Source organism: Acinonyx jubatus, chromosome B2, assembly GCF_027475565.1.
Source record: "Acinonyx jubatus isolate Ajub_Pintada_27869175 chromosome B2, VMU_Ajub_asm_v1.0, whole genome shotgun sequence".
NCBI lineage: Eukaryota > Metazoa > Chordata > Mammalia > Carnivora > Felidae > Acinonyx > Acinonyx jubatus.
Window position 1 is genome coordinate 24,339,689 of NC_069385.1, and position 19,635 is coordinate 24,359,323.

The window sequence follows — 19,635 nt, forward strand, 5'->3', positions numbered from 1 at the left end:
ATTTCTGTAGAACAGGTCTTCTATAATTCTCTCAGTTTATTACCTTTAAAATCAAGAACTATCTGTATTGTATCTTCATTTATGAAAAGTAATTTTGCTGAATATAGAAGTATTAGTTGACAGTTGGTATTATTCTGTGTGTGTGTGTGTGTGTGTGTGTGTGTGAGAGAGAGAGAGAGAGAGAGAGAGAGAGAGAGAATCATTTCACCTTGTCATTTCACTACTTTCTGTTATTTGTTTTATTGATTGATTGGGGGGGTGAGATAGTGAATATACAAGTGAATATACACTTTTCATCCAATATTTTTTTCTCTCTGATTTTATATTAAATAATTAATGTTAATATATCTTCCAATTCAGGGATTCTTTCTTCTGCCACCTCCAAAATGCTATTTAAAATATGTAGGGAAGTTTTGTTTTAATTATTATTATTCATTTTGACTCTAGGATGTTGTTTCATCATTCTTAGTGTATTTCCATTAGTATTAAAATATTCTTCCTTTAATTATTTAAAATATTTAAAACAGTCGATTTAAAGAACTTACTTGTGTGCTCAGTCCTATTTATGTGCTCACATTGGATCTGTTTCTAATGACTTGTTTTTCTTCTTGAGTATGAGTGACCTCATATTTTTTGTTTGTTTTTGCTTTTTTAATAATTTTTTGTTGAAAACTATGTTGTAGGTTATGTTTTGTAAAGACTCTGCCTTCTCTTTAAGTTTTTTTTAAGTTTATTGATTTTTGTTTGCAAGGACTCCAACAGCAGAATATCTCTCTCACTCTGTGTAGTCACTGATGTCCCTGTTCAGTTTTTTTCAAGTCTGATTCCCTAAAGTCTCCTCTTTTCTGTGCACCATAGTCAGCCACCATAAGTCCATAAGATCTGATGATGGAGCTGAATCTGAATTTGAGGAACCTGCTCGAATTTGAGCAAATTTTGTGGTTCCACTTGAATTATATTTCAACAGGGCTCTCCAGCCCTTCTCATATGGCAAGAATGACACAGATTTGCGTTAATTCCTGCCTGATGAAGTAACAGCTCTTCTAGAGTAAACACTTCTAGATTTGTTGTTTACTTTCCCCCCGACCCCAGTGCTCTGAATAGTCACTTGTGGACAGTTTAGTCTAGTTTTATATTTGATTTCTGTAGAAGGAAATTGGTCAGCTATCTTTATGCTACTATTAGAAGAAGTAGGTTACTAATTAAAGTTTTTAATCAATGCACTGAAAATATTTTGAACAGAGTAGCAACATATTTTTATTTATAGATCTTCTAGGCTAAAAAATGTATGATGTTCACAAATACTAAATAATACAGAATTAATCAATGTTTTGTTTTGATACCAAAAAAATATATAGAATTTAAGTGTATCCTCCAAAAAGCATTTCAAAATTACTTCATTCAGGACTATGAAATCTTTGTTTCAGGAGTGCTGTCCTGAAACTATCTGAATGTTATTCTTTTGAAGTTGGTTTTGTAATATTGTAGTATGTTTAGATTTCTTCAATTTTCTAAAATATCGTAGCAAAAATATCCTCATTATTTTCACATAAGAAAATGTGTTTTAATCTATAATTTATCTACAGAGATTCCTTGATTTGTTGGTCCTGTGGGGTGTGGGATATAGAGATTATATATATATATGTGTATATATATATTTTTTTTTCTACCGTGTGTTTATAGCCAGGAACATACAAAGGAAATGTAAATCAGTCTATTTCCTAAGTTTTCTGAAGAAGTTTCCATAATTATTCTTAATATTTCACTTCTTGGTAACTTGAGAATTTCCCCTCAATCTTAAATAAATCTCTTAAATTTTAGGTTTACTTCCTTTTGCCATAGTATCAATCTATATGTTAGGTGGTTTCTATCTTTGAATTCAAATTAATGCATTACAAGTCAATTTTGCTTTATTCCAATAAGGAGTTATTGCTCTAAAATATTTTTTGGAAACAAAATGCTCACTATATACTTTTCAATCTATCTGTGGGTGTGTGTGTGTGTGTGTGTGTGTGTGTGTGTGTTTTAAGGTCCGCAATGCAAGGGATATTTGAAACTGTTTCAAAAAGAGGGGCATAGAACTAGTATTAAAATTAAAACTACCCTTGATTCTCCCATGAAAGCATCTTTCCAGTGAAATAATAACTTGTGTGTATTGAGCCAATATTGGTCTATGAGAAATAGTTTCTCAGATGCCATGTTTCTGCTGTGATTAGATCATATCCCCCAAGGAATTTGACTATATTTTTCTTCCACCAGCATAGAGAGAAGAATAGTTATAATCTTAGTAGAGATCTATGAGACATTAAGAACTTAATCTTAGAGAACTAAAAGCAATCTGGGACCCCAGGGTTATCTAAAGATACATTCTCAGAGAAAATATTACGCTTTTACTGTTAAAGAAGCTGTTATTCAGATAACTTTGTATTTTTATGTATTAACTTTATTTGGGGATTGACTTAAACATTTATTTGTCATTCATCTTAAGCTTAGAAATTAATTGAATATAAGACATCTCCCCCAAATCCATTTTAAAAAGATGTATGTATTTCTTATTCTAACTTGTGATTCCCCAAATGCTGGATTGATCAATTTAATCAAAATGCTAGTAATGGATCAATTTTTAAGCCATCCTTTCAATTGATCTTTAAATATAGATGTAAATCAGCTCACTAGATATCTTTTTCTCAGTGTCCTGTGGGAATCTCAAGCTCGTGATATATAATGCCTCTTTCATGAACTATTAATGGCTAAGCTTGCAAACCAATGACCATTCTCAGATTCTCACTTCCAGTTTATTTTCCCCATCCACTTCAGAATTCTCTATTTAAAGCACAAATCTGAGCAGCCCTAGCACAATCAGGCTGGTCACAATTCCTTGGACATTGTATGCTCTTTTGTGTCCCTATTCCTTTATGGTGCTACTTCTATCTCTATATCCCTTATTTGTCCTTTGTGTACCAGAAAACATCTGTTATTCAAGACCCAGTTCAAATGTCACCTCATCTGAGATACTGTATTATTTATGCTCTTTAATTTTGCAGGAAAGAGACATTCTTTCAACAAAGTTAGTTTATGGTAAGCTTATGTGGAATGTTGGGGACATTGTTAATTTATCTGTACAATTACTGTAAATCTTCCTCTTTCCACATAAAAAGTGTATGGTTAATTAATGGAGTTATTAGCTTTTTTATAACCATAAAACATTTTGATATTTTTATTATGTATCAATTTCTGTAAATCCCACTCTAGATAAACCCAGGGTAGTTTATATGGCCAAAAAATATTACAGAATAGTAACATTCTTATGGAATATATACTTCAGGATGTTTGAAGAATGATATGTCCATATTTAATTAATTTCCCCACATATTTATGTCCTCATCCAGTAACTATTTCTTGAATTTCTCATTAAGATTAAAGAAAGCTGTTTTGGGGAGGGAAACATGGAAAATCTTACGTAAAAGACTATCAAAACACAGTATTGGAGCCCTGACTTTATGTAGAGTAAGCACGTTCTAAAACCTGATTTAACTGGCTTGCCTGATGTATTGGTTAGGGTTTGACCAGAGAAGTATACAAACGTGAGTAATATGAAATATAGGGTTTACTTAGTAAAAGAATCATATAATCTTGGAAGCTACTGAATAATCCTAGGGAAGACTTAACACTGCTGTGTCTGCTGGTGAGCATAAAGTCGCTGTAGGTCTGAACAGATGACAGGTTGGAAAAAGCTTGACCTGCTTTTACAGCAAATACAGATTTGAACTGAGAGGGACAAACTGAAGCATGTGCATGCCTTTAACTGCCTCCAACCTGAGTAAGGCTAGACTCTTGGGCCCCTCATGGCTCAGTCGGTGAAGCCTCAGACTCTATTTCGGCCCAGGTCATGATCTCAGAGTTCAGAAGTTCAAGTCCTGTGTTGGGCTTTGTGCTGACAGTGTGGAAGATGCTTGGGATTCAGTCTCTCCCTCTCTCTCTGTCCTTCCCCCGCTCATGCTCTCCCCCACCCTCTCAAAACAAATAACTAAACATTTAAAAAGAGCTTTAAAAAATGCTGGTATCTATCACCATGGGGCTATGTGTGTGCCTGACCCATGACTTGGAGCAGGTGATGTAGGAGAGTTGACGAGAGTTAGCATAGCTTCCAAGCCAGTAGGCAGTCAGTGTATGAACTGGCAATTTGTGCAAGTTCTAGCAGAGTGCAGATCGTCATAAGAACCTTCTGGATGAGTGGTTCACGCTTCTTGTCCATCTTCAGACTCGCAAAAAAATGTTGCTGTCCCCAACCCTAACATGGAATCACAGAGGGAAGGGAATTCTGGGAAAAGTGGTTTGGGCATAGATAAGCTGTTACTATAAAATCACGTCAACTGAGAAAAATCACGTCCTTTCTCTAGTAAAACATAATAAGCTTATTATACACGACATATCTTATGGTTTCTAGTGTTTGAATTTTTCACCAAATATTTCAAAAGTGTGAAAAAGTGGTGTTTTAAAAACAGATACTTCATTTTCGAGTTATGATTATTTTGTTAATCATTTTTTATCAGTGAGCTACAATAAAAAGCCTTTTCTCATATCAGGTTACATTGTTTTTCTTATATATCAGTTTCTCTGCCTGTTAGAAGCATTATGTGACCTAGACATATTGAACATTATGAAGCTTAACTTCATAAAAATAAGTACCTGTTCTGTTCAGAATCACATGATGGTTTCAAATATATGCAGAGTTTAATCAGTGTTTGGTGCCACTTTAACTGTGGCATTAAATTCCATACTTATGTTTTGTAATACAGATAAGCAAATGCATCATTTATATTTATGTAGCCAAGTCAGGAGAATTATATGTGTTTTTAATAAAGGTGCTACATTATTTAAGCATGGAGGGGTGCCTGGGTGGCTCAGTGGGTTGAGCATGAGACTCTTGATTTTTGCTCAGGTCATTATCTCACAGTTTTTGAGTTCGAGCCTCTCATCAGTCTCTATACTGACAGCACAGAGCGAGTCTGCGTAGGATTCTGTCTCCCTTTCTCTGCCACTCCCCCTCATGCTCTCTAGGTTTCTCTCTCAAAAATAAATAAACATGAAAAAAAAAAAAAGAATGGAACAAACTGAGCATAATCTGATTATGACTTTCTTCTGCCAGTTGCTGATATAAAATGTAATTCTGTATGAAAAACAACCCAGCTGTGCCATCTTTTGTTCCCATTCCAAGAATCCTTTATTTTGTTATCATTTTAAGTGAATTACTAAGCTTAACTGTTTAGGATTGACTTTGTTTTAAAATCAAGTCATGAAAGGAAATTAAATATTTCTTAGTATTATAAATTCTACTAACAGCCATTTATAATCAGAGGGATCAGTTAATTGCCGTATTTATTTCCACTTTGGTACAATAATTAAGATAATTTTCATTTATTGATATATTTTGTGGGAATGTGTAAGGCACTTATTTTCTCAAAAACGAAAATCAAAATTTTGATTCCTCCTGTAGCCCAAAGAAACAACAACAACAACAAAACAAACTTCACGTCTCTATGTTGAATAATGTATCTTTTTCTGGGGCACCTGGGTGGCTCAGTCAGTTAAGTGTCTGACTTCATCTCAGGTCATGATCTCGCAGTTCGTGAGTTCAAGCCCCACATCGGGCTGTGTACTGACAGCTCGGAGCCTGGAGCCTGCTTTGGATTCTGTCTGTCTGTCTCTCTCTCTCTCTCTCTCTCTTCCCCCCCCCCCAGCTCTCTCTCTCTCTCTCAAAAATAAACATTAAAAACAAACAAAAAAAATTAAATATATCTTTTCCTAAGTTTACTTGTTTGGTACAATAAGCTTAAACTGGACACAAAACAAAGACATTTAGATTTCCCTCTAATTAAAATGTACTAGGGGTGCCTGGGTGGCTCAGTCAGTTAAGCATCCGACTTCGGCTTAAGTCATAATCTCATAGTTTGTGGGTTTGAGGCCCACATCAGGCTCTGTGCTAACAGCTCCCCAACTCATGCTCTCTCTCTCAAAAATAAATAAATATTAAATTAAAAAGTAAGTAAAATGTAGTAAAATTCATATAATAATTGTATAGATGAAGATAAAAATCATAATATCTTAATCGATTGTTCATGCGTATATATGTATGTATATATGTACATATGTATATTTTGTATACATCAGATGTAATATACATGTTCTTTTTTTCCCTTCTTCTTCTACAAGGATGGAATAGTAGAGTGGCTTAATAGTTTGCATTTTTCAAAGATGGGTAAACAGTTTCCCCAATTGTATATTTTCTTCTTCTAATACAGTTTTGACACGTTTGTTATTGTGTAGTGCAGAGTATGTTATATCCTCCTGGATCTGGATAGGTGTGTGAATATGGCACAAATGATGCTTTGTGACTTCCAAAGCTGGGTCATCAAAGACAAAATGGTTTCTATTTGACTCTCTTGAGAAACCTTTTCTTGTAACAGAGTTACTGTGTTGGGTGAAATTTCAAATAGCCTGTGAAAAGTTTCACATGGAGAGAAACTCCATGAGGCTCTCCTCCCCCTACACCCCTCCAACCCCATGCACACAATGGCCTGATTGAGTTTCTAGGCTGTAGCCTGTACCAGTTACCAGTTATGTGACTGAATCATTTGGCCCTCGGTCAAGCTGCCCCAGATGAATCCACATGGAAGGGGATGAACCAGCTTCACCAAGCCCTGCCCATATTCAGATTTTTCAATGAAACAAGTGACTGTTTTGTTTTATGTCATGAAATTGCACTTATAAAAGGCAACTGAATTTCCACCTGGTTCATGTGGAACCCTTGCCTTTAGAGTCTTGGGTGCCATGGAAGAAAGCCAAGCCTACCATTGCTGTCAGGATGCTCAGGTCACATATAAAGGCCATTTGTAGGTGACTGATATACTATCAGCTTGTTCACATCCCACCTCCAGTGACAGCCACCATCAACTACCAGGCACATATGTAAATAAAGAAGTCCCTGGATGAGTCTTGCCCCCAACCTGGCCAGCCATTGCTAATCTGTAACTCCTTCCCACTCACTCCTTACATTACAAGCAACAGAGAGAAATCGCTATGCTCATTCTGACTTGCTGTTTCATAGAGTCTATGAGAATAATTAAATGGTTGTTTTCAGCCATTAACTTTCGAGGTAAATTTTTACACATAAATACATAGGTGGCCCAAGGATGCTATCAGTAATGGGAGGTTTCCCTTACAGGATCTATAATATGTTGCAGTGGTATTGCTCTTGGTCAGTGGGAAAAAGCTGGAAGGGCCTCTAGGAGACCATTAATGACAGCCTCAAGGGTATCAAAGACAGTGTTAGTAAAAGATTGTGAGGAGACTGTAGGTGAGGGTTTTTAAAGAAAATGAGCAAAATGTTATTGGAAGCTGGAGGAAAGGAGAGCCTTTTATGCAGAGGCAGCAAGTATAAAGCTGACAACTATAGTAATGTAGAAAGTGGGGGATATACTTACTAATGGACTTGATGATCTAGCTCAAGAGATTTCCAGGCAAAGTTTTGAGTGTACTGTCTCACTTTTTTTTGGCTGCCAAATATACAAGAGAAAGGGAAAAATTTAGTATAAGTATAAATGATCTTAGACTTGCAGAGTTTGCAAATGAAAGTTTCTCATTTCTGAACTCCTTTGGGGGAAAAATATTCATAAAGTAAGAAATAGCCACAGGTCATAGATTAACTCCCAGGCACTGTCAGGAAAATGTGTCATGGTAAAGATGAAACTAAGGGTACAACTTTAGAACCGTTTGTTAAAACCCAAAAAAAGCCTCAGAGACCCTTTAACACATACAAAAGACCTTCAAAAGGATCTTAATGGCATGCTCTGTGGTCATCTCTGTTAAAAAATAGGGTTTCTAAGAATCTTGAGAGGCTTTGTCTCATGGTAGATTCAAAGGGAGCCCCAGTGACAAGTGTTTGTGGACGTGGCTTTTGTCTAATGGAGTATAGTATAAATTTTGATACCCAGGAAGCCTACATGTTATTTTAAGGAAATGATATATTGAGTTGATAGCAGAAAAGACAATATAAAATAAATGAAGACTTTCAAACTTTAAGGAATACAGGCAGGAAGCCTGAGAAAACCACTCAGTTGCAAACGCAAGCCATTTCTTATGGTGGCGGGTGTAGAGGGGGAAGGGATGCCTGAAAGGGCAAAACCATGAACTCAGAGCATGGAGCTTAGAGCCACCAAGAACTCCCAGGCAGGGGGATTTACCCCCAAACAGTGATATACCTAGCTGAATTCTGAAAACACTGTAGATAGTGTCTCCTGTTTTTGAATGGGAGTATCTGTATCAGCTTTTCCATGTCTGCCCCATCTTTGTATGCTGCCTGTGTGGAGGACAGATAATTTGTTTCCTTAGTTCACAGGTCATCAGTTTGAGAGAAATTATGTTCAAGGACTTTCTACATGAGGGGTCTCATATATCACTGAAATAGATTTACGTGAGGATTATCTTGGGCTTTGATGAACTGATGCTACATTAGGATAAGGCTTAGGGGTTTGGGGGGCAGATATTATTATATTTTGTTTGTGAGAAGGAAGTAGATTGTTTCAGATAGAAGGCAGACTGGTAAATTTTATTTTCCAAAGGTGGTTATAATAATATCTCCCATACCATACTCTCTTTTTATGATGTGATTTTGACACCTCTCTCACTGAGAGTTGGGGTCTATATTCTCTTCCTTTTATTCTGGGCAGGCTTGTTAGTATGGCAGCAAGAAGGCTATGGTACATCCAAGTACAGATCATAAAAGGCAATATGGTTTTCATCTGATTATCTGGGAGCATTTGCTTTCATAGCCCTGAGCAACCATGCAATCAGTACATGTTGTGAACCTTTTTTTTTTTTTTTTTCCTAAATCAGTACTGATTTAATCTCAGACATTCCATAGCAACTTTGTGTGGTGATTTCAAAGAACAAGATAAACTAAGTCATTCAGCAGTCATTAAACAAAACAAAACAAAATAACTACAGATACAAGAAAATAAAAACCAGCTTTAGAAGATGGAAAAACCAGGAGTAGGACACTCCACCTGTATGTCCCCCATCTTCACACTGAAACCATGTTCTCAGTTGTCCAAAAGCAGCTCAAATTTGAAGTTTGTGCTATGAGATTGTGCAAATAACTTGCTGTTAAGAAGTGAAGAAAACCAATGCACTACCATAGTCTCGCTTCCTAAGTGAGCTCAACCTCCACCTAACAAGCAACAGGTCTGAGAGACTCAGGTTAACCTAACTTACATAGAAACCCCACCAAGAAATCCCACCAAGAAAAGCTTTCACTTTTTAAGTTCTACAGTCTGATTTAAAAACAAAACACAAATTTCAAAACAAATCACAGCATCTTTTCTTTATATGTAAACTTAAACTTGTGTCAAGGCCACAAGGAAAGGTGGGTCTAGGTGTCCTGGCCAACAACCATATGGGAAGGCCTTGCCTTTTTCATCATTAATATAAGTGTGAATTTAATTGATTTATATTTTTTAATAATCATTTCTATGTTAAAATTTATGTTTCATATTCTATATTCAATGCACTTACATTTTCTGATTTTAGTCTTTTTTTTTTAATTTTTTTTCAACGTTTTTATTTATTTTTGGGACAGAGAGAGACAGAACGTGAATGGGGGAGGGGCAGAGAGAGAGGGAGACACAGAATCGGAAACAGGCTCCAGGCTCTGAGCCATCAGCCCAGAGCCGGACGCGGGGCTCGAACTCACGGACCGCGAGATCATGACCTGGCTGAAGTCGGACGCTTAACCGACTGCGCCACCCAGGCGCCCCTCATTTTCTCATTTTAAAAAGAAAGTTTTCTTTTGCTGATTTGAAACTATTACATATATTTTAAAGTATGGTAGTTACTCATAATTTATTAAAGCTGTGTTTGGATTCCCTTGTTATTTTTCATTCATTGCTTTCTGTATCTTCTCTGGAGTCAGACTTGCCATTAATTTAAGATTTTTTTAGCCACACTCATCTGTCCATCTCATAATATTATATCCTCTGGTTTTAGTCTACAGTGATAGGAATATAATTTCCATTTCTTTTCCCTTTCCAATCTTACTATTTTTAGATGACAATTTTTATTGAATTTCTTGCCCTTATTTTTACATATTTAATTAAGGATTTTCCTCAATTTATTTATATCCTTTAATGCAATATCCTCTAATAAATATTTTTTATATGTTAAAATTCCTGAGTTCTTTAATTACATCATTATTTTAAATACCAGATTCGTTTGTGATAAAAATTATATTATCATACAATTCTTAATCATTTACACTTTGAAAATATCATTCCATTGTGTAAATATCCATTAGTGTTGTTTATAAATCAAATATGGATTTGATGATATTTTTTTAAAGAAAATCTTAGTTTCACAATTATGTGTCTGTACAGATTTTTAAAGATTTTTATACTATGAGACTTTTTAAAATATGAAATATTTTCTCTCCCTCTAATATTTGGATTGGTTCTCTTCACTGCATCAAATATTTCCTTTTGTTCTGTATGTATTTTAGCTCTTTCTAGGACTTTTAGGGAGTTACGTCTCTATTTCTATGCTATAGGCACCTGAAGTTTGTATCCTTTCAATGTTTTTTATTCTTTTCTGATGATTTATGGAAGGGTTTTTAAAACTTAATATTCCAATTCAATAAGATCCCGCTTTTGGCTATATTATTCTGTTATAGAATCCTCCTACTGAATTGTTTACAATTCTAATACAAATATGTTTTATAAAACCTACTTGCCTTTGGTTTTGCTTTATAATTTTCTCATTTTCATATTACCAATCATTTTTATAGTAGTTTTGTTTTCCTTTTCAAATATTTGATTTTTTAATATAGCCATTATAATCCTTATGATTATATTATTAAGATTATGAACAACTAGAGCAGAAAATATATAGAAATAGAGGCTAAAGCCTAAAAATGTGTTTGTCCTGGTGAATTTAATAGCTGAGTTGAATATAGTCAAGACAGACAAGCAGCTGCACTGAGAATTTCTATCCTCAGATTTTCTGCCACTCTTCCTAAAAGTGAACTGCTTATCAAGGAGATACTATGTGTCTACTTTTATGATATCACTCCCTTGTTTGTTATTACTCCAGCTCTTGAGAAATGGGGGGAAGAGGGAGAGAACACAGGCTAAAGCATCAGAAACTCATTTTGTTTGGGTTTCATGCTCCCTTCCCAGCCAGACTCTGGCAGCACCCAGGTGCCTCTCTGCATGAGGGTCAGTTTATACTATGCAATATTAAGCAACAGTAAAATATACTGTCTTTTTTATTGAAGTTTAATTGGCATATTATATTTATTTCAGGTGTACAATATAATGATTCAATATTTGTACATATTGTGAAATGATCATCACATTCTCAGCCATCATCTCTACATTTAGGTCAATTTAGACTAAGCAATAATCACCAGTAAAATACATGTTCTTTTCACCTTACTCAGACGATTATTTAAGTAGAAAATTGCATCTTTCAAAATAACATATTTAAGCATTTAGATTTAAAGAGCAATATACAGGAAAAGGAGAAACTAAGAGAAAACTAAGTACTAGTGTCTCATATTTATTTAATTATATTTCATTGTGGACTTGTTCATTCTTTAAATATTCTAGGCAATATTTTAATTTTAATATATTTTAATTATTTAATGTCTTTAAATTGTAATTTTAATATATTTTAAAAAATTAACTCTGTCCACAAGTTTCTTGATACTCCTCCTTTTAAGAGGTGGAGCCTGATCCTACACACCTTTTGTGGGGGCTGGATTTAAGCACTTGTTCCAACAAACAGAATTAATTTGGAAAAAAACTATGTTTTTAGGGACTAGATCACAAAAGGAACTGTAACTTCCTCCTTGTTCTCCCTCCCTCGTGGATTGCTCTCTGGAAGGGTGAGTTGCCAAGTGTGGAAGATGTTTAAGCATACAATGAAGACATCCACATTGTGAAGGCCTGAAGATTTTTGTTAACGCTATATAGATAAATCATTTTAGAAACAAATCTTGTAGCCCCAGTCAAGTAATAATAATAACATAGCCCTATGTGAAATCACGCCAGCAATCTCTGGAGAGATCCTAAACCAGAACCACCCAGAGAAGCTGTTCCTGAATTCCTAACAAACAGAAACTCTGGGATAATAAATGTTTTCTCATTTAAGCCACTAAAGTTTGGAGTGATTTGTTAGGCAGCAAGAGATATATAATAGGGCATCTTGAAACTTAATATGCTAATGCAATTGGGTTTAATTTTTCTACTTTTAGAATATTTATATATTATTCTTATTTTTTGTATTAAGAAGGATAGTAAGAGTATGCTTATTTTTGTAAGAAACCACCAAACTGTCTTGGCTATACCAAGAGGCTATACCTCTTTTGCATTGGCTATACCATTTTGCATTTCCACCAACAATGAATAAGAATTCTTTCTCCACATCCTCACCAGCATTTGGTGTTCTTAGTGTTTTGGATTTTGGCCATTCTAATAGGTAAGTAGTGGTATCTCATTGTTGCTTTAATTTGCATTTCCCTCATGATATAAGATATGAGACATCTTTTCATATGCTTATTTGCCATCTATATACTTTTTTTGCTGAGTTGTCTGTTAAGGTCTTTTGCCCATTTATCATTTTCTTATTGTTGAGCTTTAAGAATTCTTTGCATATTTTCTTTTTTTTAATTTTTTTTATTTTTCACTTTTTAATTAATTTTTTTTCAATATATGATATTGTCAAATTGGTTTCCATACAACACCCAGTGCTCATCCCAAAAGGTGCCCTCCTCAATACCCATCACCCACCCTCCCCTCCCTCCCACCCCCATCAACCCTCAGTTTGTTCTCAGTTTTTAAGTCTCTTATGCTTTGACTCTCTCCCACTCTAACCTCTTTTATTTTTTTCCTTCCTCTCCCCCATGGGTTTCTGTTAAGTTTCTCAGGATCCACGTAAGAGTGAAAACATATGGTATCTGTCTTTCTCTGTATGGGTTATTTCACTTAGCATCACACTCTCCAGTTCCATCCACGTTGCTACAAAGGGCCATATTTCGTTCTTTCTCATTGCCCTGTAGTACTCCATTGTGTATATAAACCACAATTTCTTTATCCATTCATCAGTTGATGGACATTTAAGCTCTTTCCATAATTTGGCTATTGTTGAGAATGCTCTTTGCATATTTTCTATATCAATCCTTTATCAGACACATCTTTGCAAATGTTTTCTTCCAGGCTTTCTTCAGCCTTTTTGTTTATCCTTTTCTTTTTTCTTAAGTTTATTTACTCATTTTGAGAGGGCGAGAACATGAGCAGGGGAAGGGCATAGAGAGAGGGAGAGAGAGAATCCCAAGGTGGGTCTGCACTGTCAGTGCAGAGCCTGACACAGTGCTCAATCCAGGAACCGTGAGATCATGACCTGAGCCGAAACCAAGTGTCCAGTGCCTAACAAACTGAGCCACCCAGGTGCCCCCTTTTTATTTTCTTTACAAGGTCTTTTACCAATCAGAAGTTTATACATTTAATGAAGTTGGGCTTCATTAAAACTATCGATTGTTTCTTTCATAGGTCATGACTTTCATGTTGTATCCAAAAAGTTATCTCCGTATCCAAGTTTACCTAGATTTTTTCCTATATTATCCTCTAAGAGTTTGATAGTTTTGCATTTTACATTTAGGTATATAATCCATTTTGAGTTAATTTTTATGAAGAGTGCAATGTCTATGTCTCAATTCATTGTTTTATCTAAGGATGTCCAGTTATCTATTACCATTTTTGAAAAGACTGTCTTTTGCCCATTTGTTGCCTTTGTGTAGCATACTTTTGTTTCTTACTTTATTATTTAAATGTGTATTTATTTATTTTGATAGAGAGGAAGAGAGAATCCCAAGTAGTCTCCGTGCTGTCAGCACAGAGCCTGACACATGGCTCGATCTCACACCTGTGAGATCATGACCTGAGCTAAAAATCAAGACTTGGAGTTTTAACCAACTGAGCCACCCAGGCACCATCCCCCCCCCCCAAATCAATTTTATTTAGGTATAATTTATACATTATGAATTTAACCAGTTTTAAGTATAAAATTAGATGAGCTTTGAAAAATATGTGCAGCTACTAAAATAATTATAGTAAAGAATATATTCATTACCTGAAATAATTCTCTGGGACTTTGTAGTTAATTCCATCCCCTAGATCCCAAGCAGTGATCTGATTTCAATCACTATATATTTGTCCTTTTATAAATTTTATATAAAAGGAATTATGCATTCCATGATCTTTTGTGTGTCTTTTCATTTAAAATTATGTTTTTGAGATTCATTTGAATTGAATAAATTTAATACAATTTAGGGACTTTTGGTATATGTTTGCTATAAACATTTGAGGGCAGATCTTTCTGTGAATCATCCACTCATTTTCTTCAATGTATACCTACAGTGGAATTTCTGAGTCACATGATAAGTAAATGTATTACTGTGTGAGAAATGGTGGAAGAACCCACCAAGATTACCTTTCTGCATTCTCATCACTAGTGTATGAGAGTTCGAGTGGTTCCTTTCTCATCCACACCTACTATCTTGAGAGTCTCTAGTTTTAGCCATTTGCCAGGTATAGAGGCATCTCACTGTGATTTTAGATTGTATGTACCTAATGCCTAATGGTGCTGAGAACTTTTTAATGGACTTATTTTCCATTTGAATATTTTTCTTGGTAAAATGTCCAGTAATATACTTTACCCATTATTTATTGCTTATTCAATTAATGGCTTATTATGATTATTAAAGAGTCCTTTATATATTTCAAATAGAAATCCCTTAGCAGATAGATGATTTGCAAGTATTTTATCCATCTCCGAAGTGACTTTGCATTTTCTGAACCATGTGTTTTTGAAAAGCTAAAATTTAATTTTTATGAAGTCCAAATTTTGTATCCTATGTAAAGAATCTTTGCAAAACCAGGGACATGTTTTTTTTTCTTTTCTCTTTTCTTCTAAAAGCTTTACAGTTTGACCTCTTTCATTTCATATGGAATGAAGTTTATTCTTTTATATATAGATGTCTAATGCCTTCAGAATTTTCTTTTCTTTTTTAAGGACTACCCTTTCCTTGTTTTCTTGTCACTTTTGTGGAAAATAACCATATATATATATATCATTTGGATTCTGTAGTCTTTTCCCATTGATCAGTATGTTTATTTTCACCCTAAAACTATACTGCTATTACTTAAAAAGAAGTTAGTTTTTAATTTCACTTGTAAAGCAAATCATAACTCTACCAAAAGAAAGAAATGAACTCACATATACAATAAATATCTGTAATGCTTCTCTGGAAGTGTTTAGAGTAACTTTGGGGGCTTATTTTCCCCCTAAATGTAGAAGGGGATGAATAATCATTTAGCCAATTTTAATAACTGGAAATACGATCATGTAAAAATGGATGTTTTACTCCTTTGTATTTCTATCAATGAAGGTTACAAAATATAAAAATCTAAGTATAATGATCGCAGTGATTCATTTTGAATTATTAATATAAGATATAAAATCAGTTTCTGATTTTATAGGCTCTTAAATATTTTAGTCATACTTCTCAGAAATAATCTGTTATAAAAGTCATTAAAATATATGATGGGTATGTATTTTTTCACACCAAGGAAATAAAATGTCACAAAATCACTAACATTGAACTTAGGTACTCTGTGTCAGATTTCCCACAAAAATTCTACATGTTTCTTAAAAGTTACATCTATATGTAATATAAGCACAAAATTAAAAAACCTTAGTGGTTTCCATATTATTTGTCTTGTAAAACCTCATAATTAACTGTACGAATAAAGAAAAATGATGTACAGTCTTGTTTCGTATGAATTAGATTGAGATTCACAAGTCTAGATTCTGGTCTTGTTTTCCCCCAAAACTAGTGTTATTTTTGTTTGTGTTTTGTTTTGTTTTGTTTTTTTTCAAACTGGCAAGTAATAAAAGCTGGACCTCAGTATAATTTTTCAAGTAATTTTCAGGGTTAAATAATTTATCATTAGTCCAGTTCAGCTCAGACATGTAGAAAGATGAAAAGAGGGTAATTGCCACACTTACAATAAAATGGAAGGACAAACTTCAAATTAATTACTTTTCTTGAAGTTTTAGAAGAGACTAAGATCACAAGTTAAACAAAACCTGAAATCCAGAGACAGATCTTCAGGGAAAAGCAGAACCTGAGTATTTTCCTCCTTGGCACAGATAATACCTGCAACCATCTAGTCCAGTAAGAAGATACAGTCAGAAATTTTTTTTTTTTCAGCTAGAAATTTTTAAAACATCTACAAAAGCCAAAGGGAGCCACACACAGAGCTCTCGCAAGCTTTCCCTCCAGGAATACCACAAGAAGCTCAATGGACTCTTTGGGAAAACTGTGGGAAAGTTTCCATCATGGTGCTGGCTAGGGGTTGAGAATAGCAGCCACTGTCAAATCTGCCTGCAGCCCATCTCCCTCTCTTCCCTGTGGACCAAAGTATTTAATCCTTAGGGTGAAGGACAACCAAACTGTATGCTGAGGGCATTGATGGGAACCCACTGCAGGTGAGGTTAGGGAATAGAGGAAAAACAAACCTCTAACTTTCCAGGGGAGGGGATGGCATGCCTTCTAGAGCCAACATATATCTGGAGGAAAGACGGGAATATTTCTGAAGGCCATATTCTTAGACCCATGTTCAGAACATCAGAGAACCCTCCTCTCTTCTCCCTCTACCCTGAAAGGGGACAACCACCACCAACCAATATTAGAATACAGCTGGGATATTGGTAACAGAGTCTCCTGAGGAACAGCACAGAGAAGAAACCCAAAGTCAAGCAAATATATTCAAAATTTAGTAAACTTCAAACCATTACTAACTTCTGTCTAGGTGAAAACATACCCCATAGGAAAATCCTAAAAGCCTTTTAAAAAGGCCTGCAAAATGTTTGTATATGTGTATGCATGTATGTATGTATGTATATGTCTTTATGTGTGTATATATTAGTATTGACTGACCTAACCTATACAACATTTTTAGCAGTCAACAAAAATTAATAAGGTAGATGATAAAATTCATAATCTCAAAAGGCAAACCAATTATGAAATCCATATTAGATATGATACAGATTTTGGAATCATCAGAAAGGCATTTAAAAATAGCAATGATCAGGGGTACCTGGGTAGCTCAGTCGGTTAAGTGTCTGACTTTGTCTCAGGTCATGATCTCATGGTTTGTGGGTTCGAGTTCTGCGTCAGGCTCTGTGCTGACAGCTCAGAGCCTGGAGCCTGCTTCCGATTCTGTGCCTCCCCCTCTCTCTGCCCCCCCCCCCACACTCTGTCTCTGTCTCTCTCAAAAATAATTAAACAATAAAAAAATTTAAAAAAATAGCAATGATTAGTATGTTAAAGGCTCTAATGGAAAATATAGGCAACATGAAAGATCAAATTGGCAATTTTAGTGGAGAAATGGAAGCTATAAGGAAAGAATTAAATTGAAATTATAAAAATTTAAAAGACACATGAATAAAAATAAATAATGATTTAGATGAACTCATCAGTAGACTTTGAACAGACTAGGAATTCAACCTAGGGAAGAATTAGTCAATTTGACTATAGGTCAATAGGAATTCCTCCCTACCCCCAGAGGGGGGAAATGAAATGCAAAAGGAAAGAAGTGGGGAAAAGATAAGACAGAGGATCTGAGACCTGTGGAATATCATATACTTTAAAACAAACCTAGCTGTAACTTCTGAGAAAGAAGAAAAAGAAAGAGGGAAATGGGATGAAAATATACTTGAAGAAATAATGGTTAAGATCATTCCAAATTTGTGACAGACACCAAACAAAATCTCTAGTATTCTCAGAGAGCAAGAAGTGTTAGTTGCAATCAGAGAAGCATTTAGCAAAATAAAACCAAGGAACAAAACAAAAACCAAGTATATCAGATTGAAATCTAGAATGCAAAAGACAAAAAAAAAATTAAGGACAAGAAGAAAAAAGAGTAAAATTGCTTGGAAAGAAACAGGGTAAGAATATATCAGATCTCACACCTGAAACCATGCAAAGATAGAGTCACATTTTTTAATGTGCTGAAAGAAAACCTCATCCGTTTTTGATGGGAATATAAACTGGCACAACCACATTTTCAGTTAGTCTTTTTCTTTATTTACTTCCTTTTGAAAAAAAATTATTTTGAAATATATTTTAATAAGAACTTGCAAAGATAATAGTACAGAGAGGTCTGTATCTTTCACCAAGTTACCCTAAATGGTTAGGTCTTACCTATAACTATAGTACCATACCAAAACCAGGAAATTGACATTGGTGTAAGATATGTATATAGATCTCTGCCACTTTATAATGTGTTGAGTCATAAAATCACCACCAAAATCACGGTAGAAAACTATTCCATCCACAAATATCATACCTGCCTCCTACTGTCCCTAACCCTTGAACACCACATTGGTTTGTTTCCCATCTCTATATACTTTTGTCATTCAAGAATGTTATATAAATAGAATGGCAAACATTTTGATATAAGATATTTTCACTCATCAGTGTCCTTGAGATTTATCCAAATTTGTTCAAGTATCAATAGTTTGTTCTTTTTTAAAAACACTGTTTAGTATTCCATGCTGTGGATTTACCTCAGTTTTTTTTAACCATACACACAATGTAGGGCATTGGATTATTTCTGTTCTGACTGTCACAGATGAACCTACTATGAAAAATCACATACAGTAGTGTTTTTGCATGGACTCAAGTTTTCATATCTCTAAGAATAAATGCGCAGAAGTATGATTGCTGAGTCATACCGTAAATACGTGTGTAGTTTTTTTCTTTTTTTTCCCAGAGGATCTGTACCATTTTACATTCCTACCAGCAATAAATAAATAAATAAATAATTAGGAATAGACACTGCGAATTTAAGGTATATAACCCACTAACAAATTGAAGAGAAAAAAAACACAACTCCTCCAAAATGGAAATATATATATATATATATATATATATATATATATGGCAAATCAACCAAGAAACAAATAAAAGTGGGAACTAAACATTTTAAAAGATGGTCAGTCACTAATAATCAGGGAATCACAAGCTCACATACAGTTAAATACCTATTTACAATAACAAATTGGCAAGAAATTTAAAATCCTTACAATAGAAAATATTTGTGACACAGTCAAGCCATTGGAACCTTTTATTTTTCTTCCAAAATTGTCCTTGGGCATCACCACCTTGGTAGGAACCATTTTGCTATATGTGGTGAAGTTGAAGATGCAGTTATAAGATAATTACCAGAAACACGTCCTTTTGACCTACCTGAGTTTGCCTACTGGCTACTGTAAATAGCTACTGATCTGCTGCCATACTGACTCTAACCTCATTTGCCTGGGTTAAAGCTCTTTTAACTGGTTGAGCCCTTTTATTGGAAGCAAATGAGGCATCAATAATGGATGCAGGAGCCATTAGGAAATGCCTGTGTTAAAGTTGCTGAGGACAACTCTCAACATAGGAGATGAAGAGGCGGTGGCTAAATGTTCCAGCCTCCTTGTACTCTGGCACGATAACCCTGAGGCATGTTTCATACA